At 42.8% G+C, this 20,096-nt stretch overlaps 1 protein-coding gene across 2 annotated transcripts in view; it reads left to right on the top strand.

The window, feature by feature from the left end:
* ITGA6 (integrin subunit alpha 6) overlaps positions 1-20,096 on the top strand; it is a 74,332-nt gene that overhangs the window by 13,208 nt on the left and 41,028 nt on the right. The gene's annotated exons all lie outside the window — the stretch shown is intronic.

The following is a 20,096-nucleotide window of genomic DNA, read 5'->3' as shown; positions in this document are numbered from 1 at the left end:
ATGCCAAGAGTGTGCAAAGCAGTAATCAAAGCAAAAGGTGGCTACTTTGAAGAACCTAGAATATGACATATTTTCAGTTGTTTCACACTTGTTTGTTATGTATATAATTCCACATGTGTTAATTCATAGTTTTGATGCCTTCATAGTCATGAAAATAAAGAAAACTCTTTGAATGAGAAAGTGTGTCCAAACTTTTGGTCTGTACTGTGTGTATATATATATAAGAGCAGACTGGCTTGGGTACTTTCACACTAGCGTTTTTCTATTCCGGCACTGAGTTCCGTCAAATGGGCTCAATGCCGGAAAAGAACTGATCAGGCATATCCCCATGCATTCTGAATGGAGAGTAATCCGTTCAGGATGCATCAGGATGTCTTCAGTTGTCATTTTGACTGATCAGGCAAAAGAGAAAACTGTAGCATGCTACGGTTTTATCTCCGGCAAAAAAAAACGTAAGACTTGCCTGAATGCCGGATCCGCAATTTTTTTCCATAGGAATATATTAATGCCGGATCCGTCCTTCCGGTCTGCGCATGCGCAGACTGAAAAAAAGGTGAAAAAAAATAAATGACGGATCCGTTTTTGCCGGATGACACTGGAAAGACAGATCCGGCATTTCAATGCATTTTTTTGACTGATCAGGCATTTTTAAGACTGATCAGGATCCTGATCAGTCTTACTAATGCCATCAGTTGGCATACGTTTTGCCGGATCCGGCAGGCAGTTCCAAAGTGTGAAAGTACCCTTAGGAAAGTAAAAAACTTTACAGATCCCATGCCGCTCCAGTGCCAATGTCTCCCAGGTCCCCGCTGGTCTCTACTTTCAGATTTCAAGCATTTACTAAAATAGACATGTCTTTATAGCTAATTAGGACTTAATGTGGAGATCTTAGGAGAGCCCAGACGGAGCCATACTTTGACTGTAGGAATAGCCACTCTTCATCAATCATAGAAGAAGGACTGCAGCATTGTATAAAGGGTTTTATATAGGTTTAAAGGGGTATTCCCAGTTAGAAACGTATGGCCTATCGATACCATATGGCATAAATCCACCATGTGCAGCCACTTCTTCATTTACGGCAATGGTACTTTGAAATGGAGGAAGCCACGCATGCATGGTGCGCTCTTCATTCACAGTGGGGCCCCATTCTTGAGGAGATAGGAGCAGGTCCCAGAGGCAGGACCCTTGCCTATTGGATCTTTATGACATATCCTATTGATAAGCCATAAATCCCAGGTGGGAGTACCCCTTTAACCTATTCCATGCTGCTTTCTTCTTTCTATTATTCACATGGAGATGTATCTCAGGGTACTCTATTAAAACTTTTAATTATTCATTATTATTATTATTAAAATTTTATAAATACAGGGTTGTGTTTAGTGTAAGATGTAATGGGAGAAGCCACAGACAGATGAACACAGAGGAGAAAGTAGGGGCTGCAGGATATCAATATGCCTGATCTTTGTTTTCATGGAAGATAAGGCTGTGCCTGAGTAGTCTGGCTTTTGCTTCCTCGCCTCTCACTACTGAGAATGCATGTACACTCCACTGAGCCAAGAGTGTCTGCGCATGGGGGAGTTGGGATAGCTGTCAGGCAAGTTATCAAAGGTGTATGACTAAAGGCTTCCACATTCAGTAGCTGTCAACCGAATGATCATTTGGCCAACAGCTATGTCTTCTGATTCCCCCAAATGTACGTGTATTCTATGGAGAGAATGGAGAAAACTTCAGCCAGACACTTCTGTGGCGGTGGCTTATCTCCCAGGAGAACAAAAGGATTGGGCAAAGATATTCACAGATGATTTTGGGGGAGAGTCGGAGCTCCCTATACACATTAAGCTCATATCACACAGGCTATTGTTCCTTCCCGGCAATCGCCTGTACATTACTGGAGGAGATTGCTGCTATTACTTGCAGCGATCTGCTCCACGGTGTAGGGAGGAGCGATCGCTAATGCCATCGCTCGTCCCCATACAGAATTACTGTTTGCCGGCAGCAGATTGTGATTACACAGCACGATCTGCCGCTGGCAAATGAGTATTTTTAAACCTGTTGAAAGGTTCCAATTACGCGATGAGCGAGCGTTTGCTCGTCTATCCAGTAATTGGCGGCAGTATTACACTGCCAGATCATCCCTTACGAGCGTTCATATGAATGCTTGTTAGCGTTGATCTGAAAGATTGTCTGCCGGTATAATATAAGCTTCAGGCCTCATGCACACGACCGTTGTTCTGGGGCGCATCCGAGCCACAGTTTTTGCAGCTCGGGTGCGGATCCATTCACTTCAATAGGGCCGCAAAAGATGCGGACAGCACTCCGTTGCTCCGTTACGTAGCCCCGCAAAAAAAAATATATAACATGTCCTATTCTTGTCCGTTTTGCGGACAAGAATAGGCATTTCTACAATGGGCCGCCCGTTCGGTTCCGCAAATTGCGGAAGGCACTCGTGCGGCTTCCGTGTTTTGCGGATCTGAAATTTGCGGACCGCCAAAAAAAGGAACGGTCGTGTGCATGAGGCCTTTGAGTGTTGTTCAAACTGTTCTTGGCAGGTTCAGCCAACAATAGACTCCTTCTGTAACTTCGCTACTAGTAGAATAAAAGGTGAGGAGCACAAATGGGTGACGTAGGAAGTAAATGCTGTACACCAAAGTTATAATGGCAGATGAGCATGCATTTTTAAGTGTTCACCTTTGAACCCCCCTAGGGGGACCTACCTTGCTGTTGCATACTGAAATGGCAGTACGGCAGTTGTTGTGTTTTTTTATTTTTTTTAAGATCTGATAAATTTCATGATGCCAGTGGTGACTATTAACCTAATGTAAGATTTGGACAATTGTGTTACTAGAGACTGCTGACTCCAACGACTGTAACATGACATCGTTGCTGGAAAATACTGCGAATCCATTTATGCAGAAGGAAACTTGTGTGTCTTATCTCTGCAGACTGGAATGTTTTCACAAGAGATAGATCTCAGCACTATCTCCTGTGTCAGGTTTGTTCTTTCTGTTGGTGGCTGTGCCTTTACTTGGTATAGTGCATTCCCTCTGTCTTCAGTCCCGATTTCCTTTTTTTTCCATCGCAGTGATTGTTTTTAGCACAATGCCTCCATTTATGGAATCCTATGTAAAACATGCCAACAGCTTGTGTCACCACAAAACTTTCTTAGCTATTGTTTAAATTGAACTATAAATATTACTTGAATGTATGTGCCATCCTGTGCATGTAGTTTTATATATTATTTCACATTTCAGTTCTATCATTAAAAGCCGAGGTCTTACTTTTAAAACCGTGTGGCCACTCACCTCATGGGTGGGCTGAGTTTTGTCCACATGAGGCTGCTGGAGCATGTAAATCCTGCCTTAGGCCTCATGCACACGACCGTTGTTGTGTTCCGTTACGCAAAATGGTGTTCCGTTGTTCCGTGATCAGTTTCCGTTTCCGTGCGTCTTCCTTTAATTTTGGAGGATCACCAGACATGAAGGAAAGTTAAAAAAAATCTAAGTCAAGTTTGCCTTGCAAATGATAGGAAAAAAACAGACGCGGACGAGGATGACAATCTTGTGTGCCTCCGCGTTTTTTCACGGTCCCATTGACTTGAATGGGTCCGCGAAGCGTTTTCCGTGAAAAATATAGGACAGGTTATATTTTTTTGACGGACTGGAACCACGGATCACGGACGCGGATGACAAACGGTGCATTAGCCGAGATTTCAACGGACCCATTGAAAGTCAATGGGTCCGCAGAAAATCACGAAAAAACGGAACAACGGACACGGAACACAACAACGGTCGTGTGCATGAGGCCTTAAGGTGGATTTATACGGTGCAATAATGGGGCAGATTCCTGCAAATGCTCGTTCCTGACAACCTGCTCGTCTAAAGATGCAGCAGATCACCTGATGAACAAGCAAAATGCTCGTTCGTGCAGGCACCTAAATGATTGTTTCTTCACATTGTGATCACTCATCCTCATATAGCTGCGTTGTTTCTGGGCAGCAGATCGCTGTTTAGACGGTAAGATCTGCTGCCCAGAAACAACACCGCTATATGAGGATGAGTGATCACAATAGCGACTGCGCATTCTCATACTGTGGAGGTGATCACTCCATGTAAATGCATCTCTTCCCCTCCACTAAGGAAGAGGCCAACTGTCGGGAAGGGGCACTTCCTTCCCAACAGTCTGTTGCCCATCTGCAGATGGAAATGCCCCTTTAGTTGGGATATCTCTATATAGGTGTCATTAGAGCCCCAAGACAATTAGTTAATATCTATGGCTAAATATCTATTGCTCAAAGCTGGTCAGATGTCTCACCAACATATTTGCCTGTTCTATCACACCATGTGTGCTGCCATCCACAATTTAGGCTACTTTCACACTAGCGTTCAGAGCGGGTCCGTCTGATGTTTCCTCAGACGGATCCGCTCCTATAATGCAGACGTTTGCATCCTTTCAGAACGGATCCGTCTGCATTATAACTTAGAAAAATTTCTAAGTGTGAAAGTAGCCTGAACGGATCCGTCCAGACTTTACATTGAAAGTCAATGGGGGACGGATCCGTTTGAAGATTGAGCCATATGGTGTCATCTTCAAACGGATCCGTCCCTATTGACTTACATTATAAGTCTGGACGGATCCGCTCGCCTCTGCACGGCCAGGCGGACACCCGAACGCTGCAAGCAGCGTTCAGGTGTCCGCTCACTGAGCGGAGCGGAGGCTGAACGCTGGCAGGCGGATGCATTCTGAGCGGATCCGCCTCCACTGAGAATGCATTGGGGCTGGACGGCTGCGTTCAGGACCGCTCGTGAGCCCCTTCAAACGGTGCGCACGAGCGGACACCCGAACGCTAGTGTGAAAGTAGCCTTAGATGTCTGATACTTTCCATTTCATTGACACGGGAGAAAAATGCGTAGATTTTTTATTTTTCTATGTGATCTCAGTTGCGTCTAATTAGTGTTCTTTACCTACAGAACCTTTTTATCTTATCTTTAGATTGTGTCAGAGACATTTGGACTTGTATGGCACATCTTCATGGTAAATGATCATGTATTTCAAGTTGAGACACCCATTCAAAAAGGCATAGGGAGGATTTATAAAAAATTCTGGCTGCAAAATGTTTCAAAAATAGGTGTTATTGACAGGACATTTTGAAAAAGTAGGTGGGAAAGTGAACATGGTTAGACTGGCTGATTTAAGACAGATTTATCAACTGCTAATTTTTTTTAAAGTCACTGAAATTTTCACAACCTTACTCCATTCAAGAGGTGGTGTCGAAAATAAAGTAACATCTCAAGACAGAAGTGCTAGACCTAAAGGGGTTTTATATCATCTTGAACATTGGGGGCATATCACTCGGATATTCCCATAATGTCTGATAGGTGCGGGTACCATGCGCAAGTGACAGTGGCCGTCCTCCATTTATCTCTATGGAAGTGTCGAAAATAGCTGAGCGGTTGTTTTCGGGATTTCCACTGAAATGATTGGGAAGCGCACCGCGCAAGCACGGCCACAGCTCCATTCATTTCTATGGGGCTGACTGAAATAGACGAGCCAGCGCTCCCTATTTTCATCAGTCCCCCAGAAATGAGTGGAGGGTAGCCACGCATGCGCAGTGCACAGTGCGCCCTCCATCACTTGGCAGGGTCTGTTTTAAGGATAGGTGTGGGTCCCAGAGGTGGGACCCGGACCTATTAGACTTTGGGTTCGTATCATAGCGATATGACCGCAATGTCCAAGATCAGACAAACCCTTAAAAGATTCAACAAATGTATCAAACATTGTGCTACATTTGCTAAACAGACTCCTGTAAAACTGACTTCATCATTGTTATTCATCAGTTTTCTGATGTAGAAAAATCGCAGATTTGGTGCAAGTCATGTTTTGAGCCAACATTTACCAACACTCTTGCCATTTAAACAAAAAGTCAATGGAATGGGCCACCCTTGGGTTGAGACCTTTATGGCCCGATGCGTTCAACAATATGTACCAGAATACTGGAACATATTACACCTGCGATTTAGATATTATTTTCTAGCACAAGAACCTCCCCAGGATGCACCAAAATTTTTAAGAGGCAATAATTTCCACACATTATGCGCCAGCGGGTTTTCTTCTTAAGACTGGAACGCCAATCCAAATAAATCCCCTGCCCTTCCATATGCTTTAAAGATGTGATAGGGCTGTTACATGACTTGCCATCTGTTCTCTGCTTCTGGAAGATAGAGACTTTTACTTTTCAGATCAGAAGTGTTTGTAATCTGAGCAGATTTTGCTTTCTCTTCTGTATTACAGCAGCAGTTTCACAGGACAAAACTCCGCAATGTTCATATTCTTACAATAATATTATAAATCTGGAAGTAAAAATGTGTACAGCAGCCTAACACTAACATTACTGTTCTGGGGAACTACCTAAATAGTGATTCCATAATTATATATAAAATAATAATATATATATAAAAAAAAAAAAATATATATATATATATATATATATTATACTATAATATAATAATATATATTAATCCTCAACAAGTTTACATTCAGCAAACCAATGACTGTATTATGACTAATTATGATTGTTGCACTATAAGCAGAATACTGGCTGCCACCCGTCTGACAGATTTGTGTGTGTGTGTGTATGTACAGTACAGACCAAAAGTTTGGACACACCTTCTCATTCAAAGAGTTTTCTTTATTTTCATGACTATGAAGGCATCAAAACTATGAATTAACACATGTGGAATTATATACATAACAAACAAGTGTGAAACAACTGAAAATATGTCATATTCTAGGTTCTTCAAAGTAGCCACCTTTTGCTTTGATTACTGCTTTGCACACTCTTGGCATTCTCTTGATGAGCTTCAAGAGGTAGTCCCCTGAAATGGTCTTCCAACAGTCTTGAAGGAGTTCCCAGAGATGCTTAGCACTTGTTGGCCCTTTTGCCTTCACTCTGCGGTCCAGCTCACCCCAAACCATCTCGATTGGGTTCAGGTCCGGTGACTGTGGAGGCCAGGTCATCTGGCACAGCACCTCATCACTCTCCTTCATGGTCAAATAGCCCTTACTTTCAATGTTTTCCCAATTTTTCGGCTGACTGACTGACCTTCATTTCTTAAAGTAATGATGGCCACTCGTTTTTCTTTACTTAGCTGCTTTTTTTCTTGCCATAATACAAATTCTAACAGTCTATTCAGTAGGACCATCAGCTGTGTATCCACCTGACCTCTCCTCAACGCAACTGATGGTCCCAACCCCATTTATAAGGCAAGAAATCCCACTTATTAAACCTGACAGGGCACACCTGTGAAGTGAAAACCATTTCAGGGGACTAGTGTGACTAGATTTCAGTGTGCAAAGCAGTAATCAAAGCAAAAGGTGGCTACTTTGAAGAACCTAGAATATGACACTTGTTTGTTATGTATATAATTCCACATGTGTTAATTTATAGTTTTGATGCCTTCATAGTCATGAAAATAAAGAAAACTCTTTGAATGAGAAGGTGTGTCCAAACTTTTGGTCTGTACGGTGTGTGTGTGTATATATATATATATATATATATATATATATATATATACATGTGTTTTTAATGGCAGCACTCTCCTTTCCCTGTTCTCAGCATCACTGCATCCTGGCAGGATGCTTACATGCAGAACTTCCTGTTTTTTCATCAGCTTCTTGCTAAGTTATTGTAATTGTAATGTTTCACATGGCTTTCCCTACTTGGCTATGATGGAGTAGGGGGTGTGACTGCTCCAGAGGGAACTGTGGCAAGCGGAGCAAGCATGGTAAAACATTATAGACCAAAGCATGCTGGGTTTAGTTTAAAACACACACAGAATTTCCTGTTTCCATCAGCTTTCTATGTAAGTATCCAGCCAGGATGCAGTGATGTTGAAAGCAGGAGAAGAAAAGTGCTGACATGAAAAAAATAGGCGTGCAGGGCAAAAATATGCCGTGTTTGGGGTAATCTGTGTAATTAAAAAAAAAAATTCTTATGAAACCGGAGAACCTTTTAATTATACACATTATCAATGCAATTCTGTCATATTTTTCATGTAGATTCTCATTTGCAATGATTATGTCAGAGGCCATTGCTGTTCTTTCTGGCTTCCAGCATCATATAAGGTATGCACTTATATTTGCCTAAGCTGTTGTAGCAACAGTCTAGTATACAGTGCATGACAAGGACAGACCTCAGTCAACCAGTATGTTCTGTTATTGTCACCGACAGATGTTTTGAGCAACTTATCCATAGATTATATATGTGGTTATTATCTTCTTGCTCATCCACTCAGAGTTGTGTCTTGATGCCAAGTATTGATGCTGTCCCAATTACCCCTGATGTGGGAATTACGATACAGTTAAAATGGCAGAATCTTCAAGTAAATGTGTTCGATGTCTGTGTGAGCACCAGGGATGTACATACAGAAGTGACAGGACACAATGGCTTTTAGGTTCTTCTCACCCTTGTTTGGTGTAGTTGTGGTGCTAGTAGTGTGAGGCTCCTGTAGTTTTTTTTTTAGACGGAAGGTACTTTTTAACAGAAAAGATTTGTACAGACTGGATGCGGAAGGAAGTTGAGGACTAGACACTTGTGGGTGTTGAAAGTACAGATGAAAGTTTGAAAAGTTCTATATTATTTTGCATCTTAACTTAAAGTGAAAGCAAAACAACCACTCATACGGAATATGGATGTCATTAAAGTAGTCCTTCCTCCTGGGGCATTGCTAGGTTCTCAAAAGATCATCATGCGACATCTCCTCTGATGTTGAAGTTCTCTTTTCTCATCTTCTCCATTCTGCCCATTATGACTTCTTTTGGCCACCTCTCACCTCTGCAGAGTTTGTTACACAGACATCTTAGGTTCCTCACATTTTTGTCATCTGTGCCCCACCAGTGTTATTCTGCTGCTACCCCCAATACAGTGCTCCCCAATGCCCCCAAATACTATACTGCAGATGTTATACTTCCATACATACAGTCCCCGTATATTAATATAAAAGTCTCATTAACAGCAATAATTCTGTCCCAGAGTTCCCTCATTAGTAATAATGCTCCATAAAATGCCCCCAATAATGATACTGCTCCCAAGAAGTGCTCCTGTTAGTAGTAGTGCCCTCTATATTGTACCAAATAATAATGGCCACACTAGTGTACCTAATAGTAGGAAGGTTCTCTATAGTGCCCCTAGTACTAATAAGTCCCCTGTAGTGCCTCAGTAGTATTAAGGCCCCTTTAGTTACTGAATAATGCTCCCTTTGCATTGAAGTCAACGCGCCACCTGCAACTTGGCATCGCACCACCTGAGACCCGGCACAAGTGGTTGCTTGGTGACCATCTTCGCCATTCTACTTTCTCCTGTGACCTAAGTGAGTGGTGGGTCATGGCTTCCATTGGCTCTCAAGTCTTACCATAGTAACTCAACTGTATCAGGATGGCAATACAGTTGTATAGCCTGTGGCCACAGCTTTGGAGCCCTGACATCCGGAGCTCAGGCCGTGAATGTTTTGACCTGGCAACGTCCCTGCCTCTCTCTCCACCCCCCATGACCCCACCTCTAGTTGTCTGTATGGACTTTCACTTCCATTCCACTATGCTTGCTGGTGTTGCTTTTTCAGAGGACAACACCTCTAGAAGACCATTTTTCAGTGCAGTTTTGGGTTTCATTGTAGATATTCCCTTTTGTGTTAGACTTCTTAGGAAAGAAGGCATAAGTTAGGCTTTGTACACATCTGCACTGGAGGCTCTGTCAGAACTATTATTGACATCTAAATTTATGGAAACCATAATTAAACCATGATGGAAAGCATTATAAGTCATTGGGGTCCACCAGGCACTGTTGGGATCCATTGTATGGCAAACCTGGGACAGCATTGTGGACTCCATTATGAATGGAAGCTATGTCACTGAAGTGAACAGGTACAGAGAATGTTATCCTTGAATAATTTGTATACAACAGTAAAGCTACTTTCACATCTGCGCTTTCCCTTTCCGCTATTGAGATCCGTCAGAGGGTCTCAATAGAGGAAGAAAACGTTTATTCATTGCCAATGCGGACAAAACTGAACTGAAGGGAACAGAATGCACCAGAATGCATTCCGTTTCATTGCGTTTCCATAACGTACACAAAAATGCAGCAAGCAGCATTTTTGAGTGCGTCCTGGGATACGGAGCAGGATGGATCCATTATGACTCACAATGTAAGTCAATGGAGACGGATCCGTTTTGTCTGACAAAAGAAAACGGTCCAGTCCCCCATGGACTTACAGTGGTTTTAGAGACTGATCCGTCATTGCTATGTTAAAGATAATAAAACCGGATTGGATCATAATGGATGCAGATCATTGTATTATCAGTAACGGAAAGTGTTTTTGCTGATCCATGAAGGATCCAGCAAAAAACGCTGGTGTGAAAGTAGTCTAAGGACACGGCCACAAATTCAAGTTTCCTGATGCAGTTTTGGAAGCCAGAATCAGTAGTGGATCATTAAAGGAGAGAAGGTGTAGAGGACAAATATAACTTCTTTTTTTTTCTTAAATTCTCCTGGTTTTGGTTTCCAAAACTGCATCACGAAGCCTGATCATGTGGCTGTACCCTATGATTGAAAAATCTGTTGAAACAGAGTCCATCTGTCGTGTTGCAAAACTGATTTTGGGGAAGGTAGAGAAGTCCTTATGTACTAGGCATAAGCATTGGGTTGCTTTCTAGATCTTTGCAGCATGTAGTATTCCCAAGAAGAGGACTAAAGGCAATAGACATTTTAGGTGGCACCAGCTGATGATCTAATGGAAGGATGTCAAACTTGTGGCCTTCCAGCTGTTGCAAAAGTACAACTTCTATCATGCTGGGAGTTGTAGTTTTGCAGCAGCAAGAGGGCTACAAGTTTGACATCCCTGATGTAATGTGTATTGTGAGCTCCTGAATCCTGACGGGGGAGAGAAGGATCAGGCACATTGAATGTCAATGCCTGACCCTTTTGCTCTCCAGGGAGATTAGCTGTCTCCAGAAGTATCTGGTAGTCACCTTCTCCTCTCTCCCCATTGCCAACACATACGCGCTCAGCAAAATGAAGCGTGAGGGAGTCGGTACAGAGAGTTTGACTGCCCGGCCTACGTAAACCTACCTAAAATTCTGCTCCTCCCGAAGTAGTGCCCATGGGCATTCCCTTGCTTATGGTGGACCAGGGGTGTTCAACATTGGTGACTCTGACTCTGCTCGGGCTGCACCTATTTGTGATCCTACAGTTTAAACTTCAACTTCAGTAGAGATCTCTGTTTCATTGGTTACTACATAGTGATAATTATCAGGAGAGTCCAGGTTCAGTGTTTGGCACACCGGTCATTAGAGCTTGTGTTGTCAGTGTACCGGTAATCTCTTTAACCAGGCGCTTGGTCCTCCCCCAGCTCTCCAGACACAGGGAACTAAATTAAAGTTTTATTCCGAATTCTTTTCTACTGTTGTCAAGTCTGAACTTCCCATCACTCATCTATTACTTTCCCTGGGTTTGAAAATCACTCCTAGCAGTGAATGTGGAGTCAATACCTTGTTTTGATGTAACCGGACACCTCTAAATGCCAAGACGCCAACTGTGGTTTGTTCTCTTTGTAGAGTCTGTGTTCCTCAAATATGGGGCTTAATGAAATCTTATCTTCTCGCTCCACTAGTGACAGAAAATACAGCATTGTATTCTTCTCTTGTATGCTACCAGTCCTGGTTCTTTTTGGACACTTGGCTCTGATCAGGGCAAACGCATCACATGAGTCAATTCCACTCCCATTCTGCTACAATATTGAACCAATGTGAACAAGGCTTTACAGAAGATCTCACTCTAAGGGTCCATTCACACGTCCGTAAGTGTTTTGCGGATCAGCAAAACACGGACACCAGCAATGTGCACACCGCACATCGCCGGCACTTAATAGAAAATGCCTATTCTTGTCCGCAATTGCGGACAAGAATAGGATATGTACTATTTTTTTTTTCGGGGACGGAATTGCGGATCCGCAATTCCGGATCCAGGCAGCACATCGTGCGGCCCCATAGAAATGAATGGGTCCGCAATTCCGTTTCGCAAAATGCGGAACAGAATTTCGGACGTGTGAATGGACCCTAAGATGCAAGTTAACTATTATTTTATATTCCTTTATCTGTTATGTAGCCAGTTCATTTAGCTTCAAGCGCCACACTTAAAGGGGTTGTCTCACTTCAGCAAGTAGCATTTATCATGTAGAAAAAGCTAATACAAGGCACTTACTAATGTATTGTGATTGTCCATATTGCCTCCTTTGCTGGCTGGATTCATTTTTTCATCACATTATACACGGCTCATATCCAGGTGTTACATCCACCGTACAATCCATCAGCAGCGGCAGTTCTTGCACACCATAGTAAAAAGCGCCAGTCTCTCTGGTGGCAAGGACCATGGGGAGCAAACATAGCCTGGTCGCTTTTTCCTAAAGTGTGCAAGTAACTGCCACTGCTGATGGAATGTACGGTGGATGTAACACCTGGATATGAGCCGTGTGTAATGTGCTGAAAAAATGTATCCAGCCAGCAATGGAAGCAATGTGGATACTAGCAATACATTAGTAGGTGGCTTGTATTAACTTTCTCTAGATAATAAATGCTATTTGATGAAGTGAGACAAAACCTTTAATGGCTAGGACCGGTATAGAGGAGCTGTCGCCTCTCCTGACATGTCTATTTCAGTAAGTACTTGCCTTCCTCATGTAATAACAATTCTGGTGCATCTATTCTTATGACATTATGTTGTGCCACTCCTTTATTATTCCTTATGAAAGAATTACTAACCGTGTGCAATGAAGGTCCAGATGGATGTTACCATTTTTGTCCCTGCACAGTCTGACACTATCCAATCAGTGCTGTGCAGGGAGACACCCCTAACTGGTAACACCTATGGGAACCTTCATTGCACACTGCTAGCAATTCATTCATAACTTCTAGCAGGAATAATAAAGGAATGGAACATAATAGAGCCATACGAATAGATGCTCCAGAATTGTTATTACAAAGGAAATGCAAGTAGTTACCAGAACAGACATGTCAGGAGAGGTAACAGGTCCACTTTACCATATGACATATGCTGTAATTAATGTCATTTCTTGTATGTAACATCATACAGTATATATACATATGAAAATGTACTATTAGAATTTTTCACCAGCGACCTCAAACTGCATAGACCCATAGCTGTGGTTAACCTGATTAAAAAGCTGTTTTTCTTTTGTTCATCTGAGGCTCCGATTCCGATTTCTAATACTTTTTCTTAATATGCAAGTTCGATCTTTGGTGCAATGAGGGCGTCACCATTGCCCTTGTTGCACCCAAGTTCCTCTCATTTCTATGGCCAGCCCCTCTCTGGCTGCTTTGCCACTGCCTTGTCCTGTCAATCAAAGCAGCTAGAGTGTCACCGCCACTTCCGTGAGAAGGTCTGACAGACGTCCTTTTCTACCTCTTGCATGATGTTCTTTGTTTTGGTTTCACTTTGTCATCTCATTTCCTTCTCCCAGGTGTCACCTATTTAGACTAATCCTCTTTCCTTTATATTCCCTCCCATACTGCCTCACTTTGCGGTTTATACTACTTCCTGGATTAAACTGTTCACTGCTGGAGACTTCTGTTGCTGCTTGTTCAGATAAGTCCATTCATGTATTGTGTTTCCTTGCTGGCTTGATTCTAGGTGACCCTGACTCCCTCCGTATTAAGTGCAGGGAGCCGGTGGTCGTGTCCCCTCACTATTATAGGGTTTTCAGGTGTCACACAGTCTAGGTACGAGGGCATGCAATCGTCTACCTCTGAGACCCTTGTATGTGCTTAGCAGTCAGGGTGAGCTCTTAGGGTTTTATAGGGGTCACCTTTATGCTTCTTAGTTTGGGATCAAGCCAGTCGGATGTTTATCCATAACTTCCAGCTATCTGGAACATCATCCGTGACACAGAGAGGGGCTAGTCACAGAAAGGAGTGGAGCTTGTGTGCAACAAGAGCAACGGTGACGCCCTCTTTGCACCAAAGACCTAATTTGAGTATTAAGAAAAAGTGTCATAACTAAGGAACGGAGGCTCAGATCAACAAAAGAAAAACAGTGTTTTGAACATGTGAACCACAGCTATGGGGTTAAATAGGGAGGTCACTGGTGACTGATTCCCTTTAAAAGTCAGAGCAAAAGATGTAACCGTATTGAATATTCATTTTATCTTAAAGGGGTTATCAGTCTGGGCAGAAAATGTTGTCATGTACAGTATATATAAAAATATACATTTGCCCCAGTGATCAGTTCTCATCTGCTAATACGTAATCTAATATATATGGCTAAATCTTAGACTGGATTAGTAAATCTGCCCTAATGTTTTGCAAACACAATCACAATGGTAGATTCTGTAAGGAGGGAAAGTGCGGGTCACTTACAGTTCACCCTCCTTACAAAGAACCTGAACTGCAGGACGTATTATGAAGTTGTGGAGGGCCAGTATTTTTGCATAAATTGTATAACAATAATATATTTCCATGCTCCATTTCATCTCGCAGAATCAGAGTCTTTGTTCTTTGTGGGTTTTATTAATTCCTTGTAGTTAATTGCATTTGCAAGGACAGAAGCATTTATGTGTGAAGGTCGGATTCCTAGAGCAGACTGGCATCATGTTTAGTGAATGGGAGTTTCAGTAAAAAGATAAACGTCCAGCTATATGCGTAATAGTTGGGCTGCTTTCACATCTGTGTTTTTGCTGGATCCGTCATAGATCGGCAAAAACGCTTTCGTCACGATAATGCAACCGGCTGCATCTGTTATGAACGGATCCGGTTGTATTATCTCTAAAATAGCCTAGACGGATCCGGCACTAAAACCATTGTAAGTCAATGGGGGACGGATCAGTTTTCTTTTGACAGAGAAAAACGGATCCGTCCCCATTGACTTACATTGTGAGTCAGGATCGTCTTGCTCCGCACCACATCGCGGACAGAAAACCACTGCTTGCATCGTTATTCTGTCCGTGATGGGAGCGCAACCAAACGGAACGGAATGCATTCTGGTGCACTCCGTTCTCTTCAGTTCAGTTTTGTCCTCATGGACAATGAATGGGGACAAAACTGAAGCGTTTCCCCCCGCCATTGCGATCCTATGACGGATCTCAATAGCGGAAAGCCGAGCCGTGTTTTGAGGTCTGCAAATTGCGGATCCGCAAAACACAGATGCTCTCCGTGTGCAATTTGAGGAACGGAATGGGCCTCCTATTATAGAAATGCCTATCCTCGTCCAAAAAACAAAAAAAAACGGACAAGAATAGGACATGTTCTATTGTTTTAGCGGGGCCACAGAATGGAGCAACGGATGCAGACAGCACACAGTGTGCTGTCCGCATCTTTTGTGGTCCCATTGAAGGGAATGGGTCCGCACCCGAGCCGTGCTGCATTTGAATACCATGTGGCTGAAAGGGCCACTGCGGGCTCTAATGAAAGTCATGGGTCTGTGTTGTTAATGGCCGTCCGATATTGAAGATGCTGCGCGGCCGTTAACAATATACACTGACTAAACAGTGCGGTCTCGTTAGTTTAATTAGAGCCCGCTTGTGGCCTTTTCATGGCTGTGTCACAAATGCCACACAACCGCGCCGCGTGGTCGTACCCTAAGTTAACTGCTTTAAATGAACTGAGTTAGATTAGGAATATGTTAGACACCGGTTCTGTTTTATCCAGCTTGGAGGCAGCATACCGTACTTTAAAGAGACAAAATGTAAATGACGCCTTCCTACTAGTGCAAACAAACACTCAGCAGCACAAAATCCAAAACTAAGCCCATTATATATTCCTCTGTCTTTGTGCAGATTGCTATCCCATAATTATTAGTTTGGTTCATCCTGGTTTAAAAAAGTTGTCAGGCTTTGGTTACATTGGTGCCCTGTGCCCGGGAGTGGAGACGGGCTAATTCCAGGTGACTGGCTCCGCTTAGTGGACAAATAGCGACGCTGGGGGCAGGCGGTGTTTGATACTCCCCATTGAGTACCTTGATGTCTCATTTATTATCTAGTGTCATTTGAATGTCTAATGATGAGTTACAATGGGTTAGAGAGGCAGCAGAATCAGCTTACAAATGTGCACAAATACAATGTAAAACCTGTAACAAACAGTACATGTAAAATGTCTGCCCACATTTTTGAATGGGACTGAATCCAACAAAAAAGACTAAAAGCCGACCAGCATATAAGTGGCAGTGATTTTCGGTATGTAAATGCATCACCCTGAGAGGCTGTACTGAAAACCTGTCCTTGCCCCCTGACCTATACAGTATTTGTATCCCAGGAGTGCAAGAAACAGAGCTGAATGCCGTAGGTCACCAATAGACAAAGTCTAACCACTACGCCACCTGCTAGTCAACTAGAGTATTGCAAAAGGGGTGTAAATTGGGTGTAGTTTGGTGACTCTCCCTAGGTCTCATTCAGTAATTAGGAGTATTAGGTTATCCCTAAAAGAGTATAAAATCTTAGCCATGCTATATAGTTCTGGATAGAAGTCCATAATTTCAAGTAAGCAGCACTAAAGTATAGCAGGGTGGAACGTTTCCTGTACTTTGACTTTATAGAATCCCGACCTCAGTAAAACCCATGATACATAACTGACAGATACGTAGATCAGTAGACACGCATCCTAACATGCAGACACGTTCAATCATCTGTACGCTAGTTATACAAGTCCTGGCAAAATCTGCAAAGAAAAACCTTTAGGAATGTGTTATTATTTCTATAATGGGTCGTGCAACATAGACGTGACTCAGAATGATCCGCTTTACACAGATTACCTCTAGCATTATAGGTGACTACATCTCATGGGCATTTATCATGTAAAGAAAGTTAGTACCAGGCACTTACTAATGTATTGTGATTGTCCATATTGCCTCCTTTGCTGGCTGGATTCATTTTCCATCACATTATACACTGCAACTATCCAGCGGTCACGAACACTCTGCAATCCAGCAGCGGTGGCCATACTTGCATAATATAGGAAAAATAGTGTGCAAGCACTGCCACCACCGCTGGTGGATTGCCGGGTGGTCTTGACCCGCGGAAATGAGCAGTGTATAATGTGATGGAAAAATGAATCCAGCCAGCAAAGGAGGCAATATGGACAATAACAATACATTAGTAAGTGCCTTGTAATAACTTTCTCCACATGATAAATGCCATTTGTTGAAGTGAGACAACCCCTGTAAGCTGTGTGTACAGGTGCGTCATTCCAGGAATTTCACAGCATGGTACTCCAACATTTTGGTGCCCAGATAAGATCCCACTCCTTATACTTTGTTTTTTAGGGTTAATATATTGTTTTTACCCACAAAATTGTATGTCCATTGACCTCCGGGGATGGCCGGTGTTTCGGCAGCATACAGTTGTCACGATTAGTGTGGGGTAAAAACGCCACACTAAACACAGGAGGGAAGGGGAACAGTAACTGGGCCTGGAAACTAGGGAAGGAACAGGTCACCTCCTAAACGACCTTAATCCGGGCCCTAACTACCTATCAATATGAATAGACGTTGAAGGTAGGAATATTCATATGCTGGATACCTAGGCCATTATATCCCTATAAGGCCCTGGGAAAGGTTAGGACCAGAGACAACCCATTCCTCCCCAGATGGACGAATGGAAGTCTCTGTCTCAGGCCCAGATACAAACAACAGGGAAAATAACAAACACAAAACAATAAGAAAAGACAAGACTTATCTTAAAGTAGAAAACTGGCAACTCCAGAATCACCCACAGAGTACAACCGACCAGCTAGTTAGAAGGCAGGAAGAAAATCTACAAATCGCACCTCCAAGAGTGAGAAGCGGCTACTTATGGGAAAGGTAAATTACCAACAAGCAACACCTGAAGCAAGGGGTGTGGCATTCACCAAAACACAGGCACAATAAGATCCACAGTGAACTTGTCAATTTAACCCACGAGTTGCTAGTCTCTCCGATCTCCTGGTACCTGCCACGGGAACGTCCGTGACAACAGCAACTGCAGTGTGTAAACCCGGCCTTACTGATAGGCGTTTTTTATAATTTAATTCTATTTGTTCCAGTCATCCCACACTTGTGAATAGATTCTCATGTCATCATAGGTGTCAGCGCCAAGTCTGAGCAACTCTGGGAGGTTCATTGTATGACTCTCAGATTCAGTGGGAGAGACTTATCAAAACTGGTGTGAAGAAAAACTGGCTTAGTTGCCCATAGCAACCAAACAGATTCCACCTTTCATTTTTCAGAGCTCCTTTGGAAAATGAAAGGTAGAATTTGATTGGTGCCACTGAGCCAGTTTTCCTTTGCACCAGTTTGGATAAATCTCCCCCAATGGCTCCAGATCTGCTGTCCTGACCTTCTCGTCAATAAACTTTGTACAGCTACAGTGTAATGGAAATGGATAACTGTCAAAATCTTGGGTTGCGACAGTATTCTAGTTTTTGTCTACTTTCTAAAAGGAAAAAAATAACATTGTGCTTTTCATATATTTATTCTATGTATATAAAGGTCATCTTATGTTAGATTTAAAGGGAATCTGCAGGAAATTAAAGGGATTGTGCAAAATATTCTACATTTTTCAAACCACCACCTGGATCTAAAGACTTTTGTAATTGCATGTAATTAAAAAATTAGTAATTCACAGAAATCCATCTAGGTATAGAAAGTCAGAAATGCAGCGCTCACCTGCGTATCGTATCAGAGGCACTGATGTGGCTAGGACAAGGCCAACATAAACTGTGCAAAAAGTAAGAGGATCCAGCTTCTGGTAAAACGATATCATTTATTTAATGCGGTAAAATCCATACAGTGCAAGACACGTGCAAAATCGACACGTTTCGGATCCCAAGTTAACGATCCTTACTCATGATCCTCTTACTTTTTGCACAGACATCTACATGTATAGCGCCACCTGCTGTTTGCTCTTTTTCTAAATTCGTTGTCCAGCTCAATAAGATGGAAGTTCAATATAAAAATATATTTGGACGGCACTCCTCCTCTATTGCTTTTTCCGGTGCTCAGCGGTAATTGCAGTAACAATATAATAGGAATGACCACGGCACTCGTTTTACAACTAAATTAATAATGCTTCTTTATTATCCATCCAGGAAGTAATAATTAATGAATACTGGCCAACGTTTCGGTCTTATCACAAGACCTTGTTCACGGCCTTAGTATTAGGAACATCTTGTTTTGTTGGATGGCTAGCACCAATAAGATGGAAGCACCTGCTCAGTTCTATCCTTCAACTGCTACCATCTGCAGCCGACAAAGGACGCGCTCCCTGAGCTGCCAGCTTGAGATAAATCTAGCAGAGCAATTTGAGCAATGAACGGGGGGATCTCTGAACCCATGTGAGGTGCAGGGCTGCTCCCTCGTTACAGTCATATTATAGTACTAGATGTTGCTTCGTTTCAGAGAAAGTGAGGCTGGTGGGATTCGAAGGTTGGGAACTTGGGAAGCATAACATCCTGGGGCAGATTCCCTTTAATATACATAACTGTAGGACCATGTGCCTGTAATATATTGTTCTTTATTAAAGGGGTTGTCTCATCGCTAGGATGTGCCACAATGTCTGATCATCAGGGGGTGAGACTCCATCCAGTTTTTAGAATGAATTAGCAATGGCAGTGGGAAAGATCTGCTTGGCCGTCCATGTAGGTGCCAAGTGGAGCCGACGGAGGACAATTTGGCACAAGTCTTAAGTTTTGATTTTTATTCTAGAATCAGTAGGCAGATGCTGAAAGGACAATCTGCAGTATTCTGGATAAACAGAGGTGCAGTACCTTTAGTTACTGGAATGATAGATAGTTACAAAAATCAATGCAAGATATTATTAGCAGCATGGCAGCTCAGTGGTTAGCAATGGTGCCTTACAGCACTGGGGTCCTAGGTTTGAATCTGATCTAGGACCACATCTGCATGGAGTTTGTATGTTCTCCCCATGTTTGCATGGGTTTCCTCCGAGTACTCCAGTTTCCTCCTCCACTCCAAAGGCATACTGATAGGGACCTTAGATTGTGAGCTCCACTGGGGACAGCAAGTGATGATATCGACTGTAATACACTGCAGAATTTGTCAGTGC

The sequence above is a fragment of the Bufo bufo genome, chromosome 7 (assembly GCF_905171765.1).
Source record: "Bufo bufo chromosome 7, aBufBuf1.1, whole genome shotgun sequence".
Classification (NCBI taxonomy): domain Eukaryota; kingdom Metazoa; phylum Chordata; class Amphibia; order Anura; family Bufonidae; genus Bufo; species Bufo bufo.
This window is presented reverse-complemented; position numbering and strand designations above follow the sequence as displayed.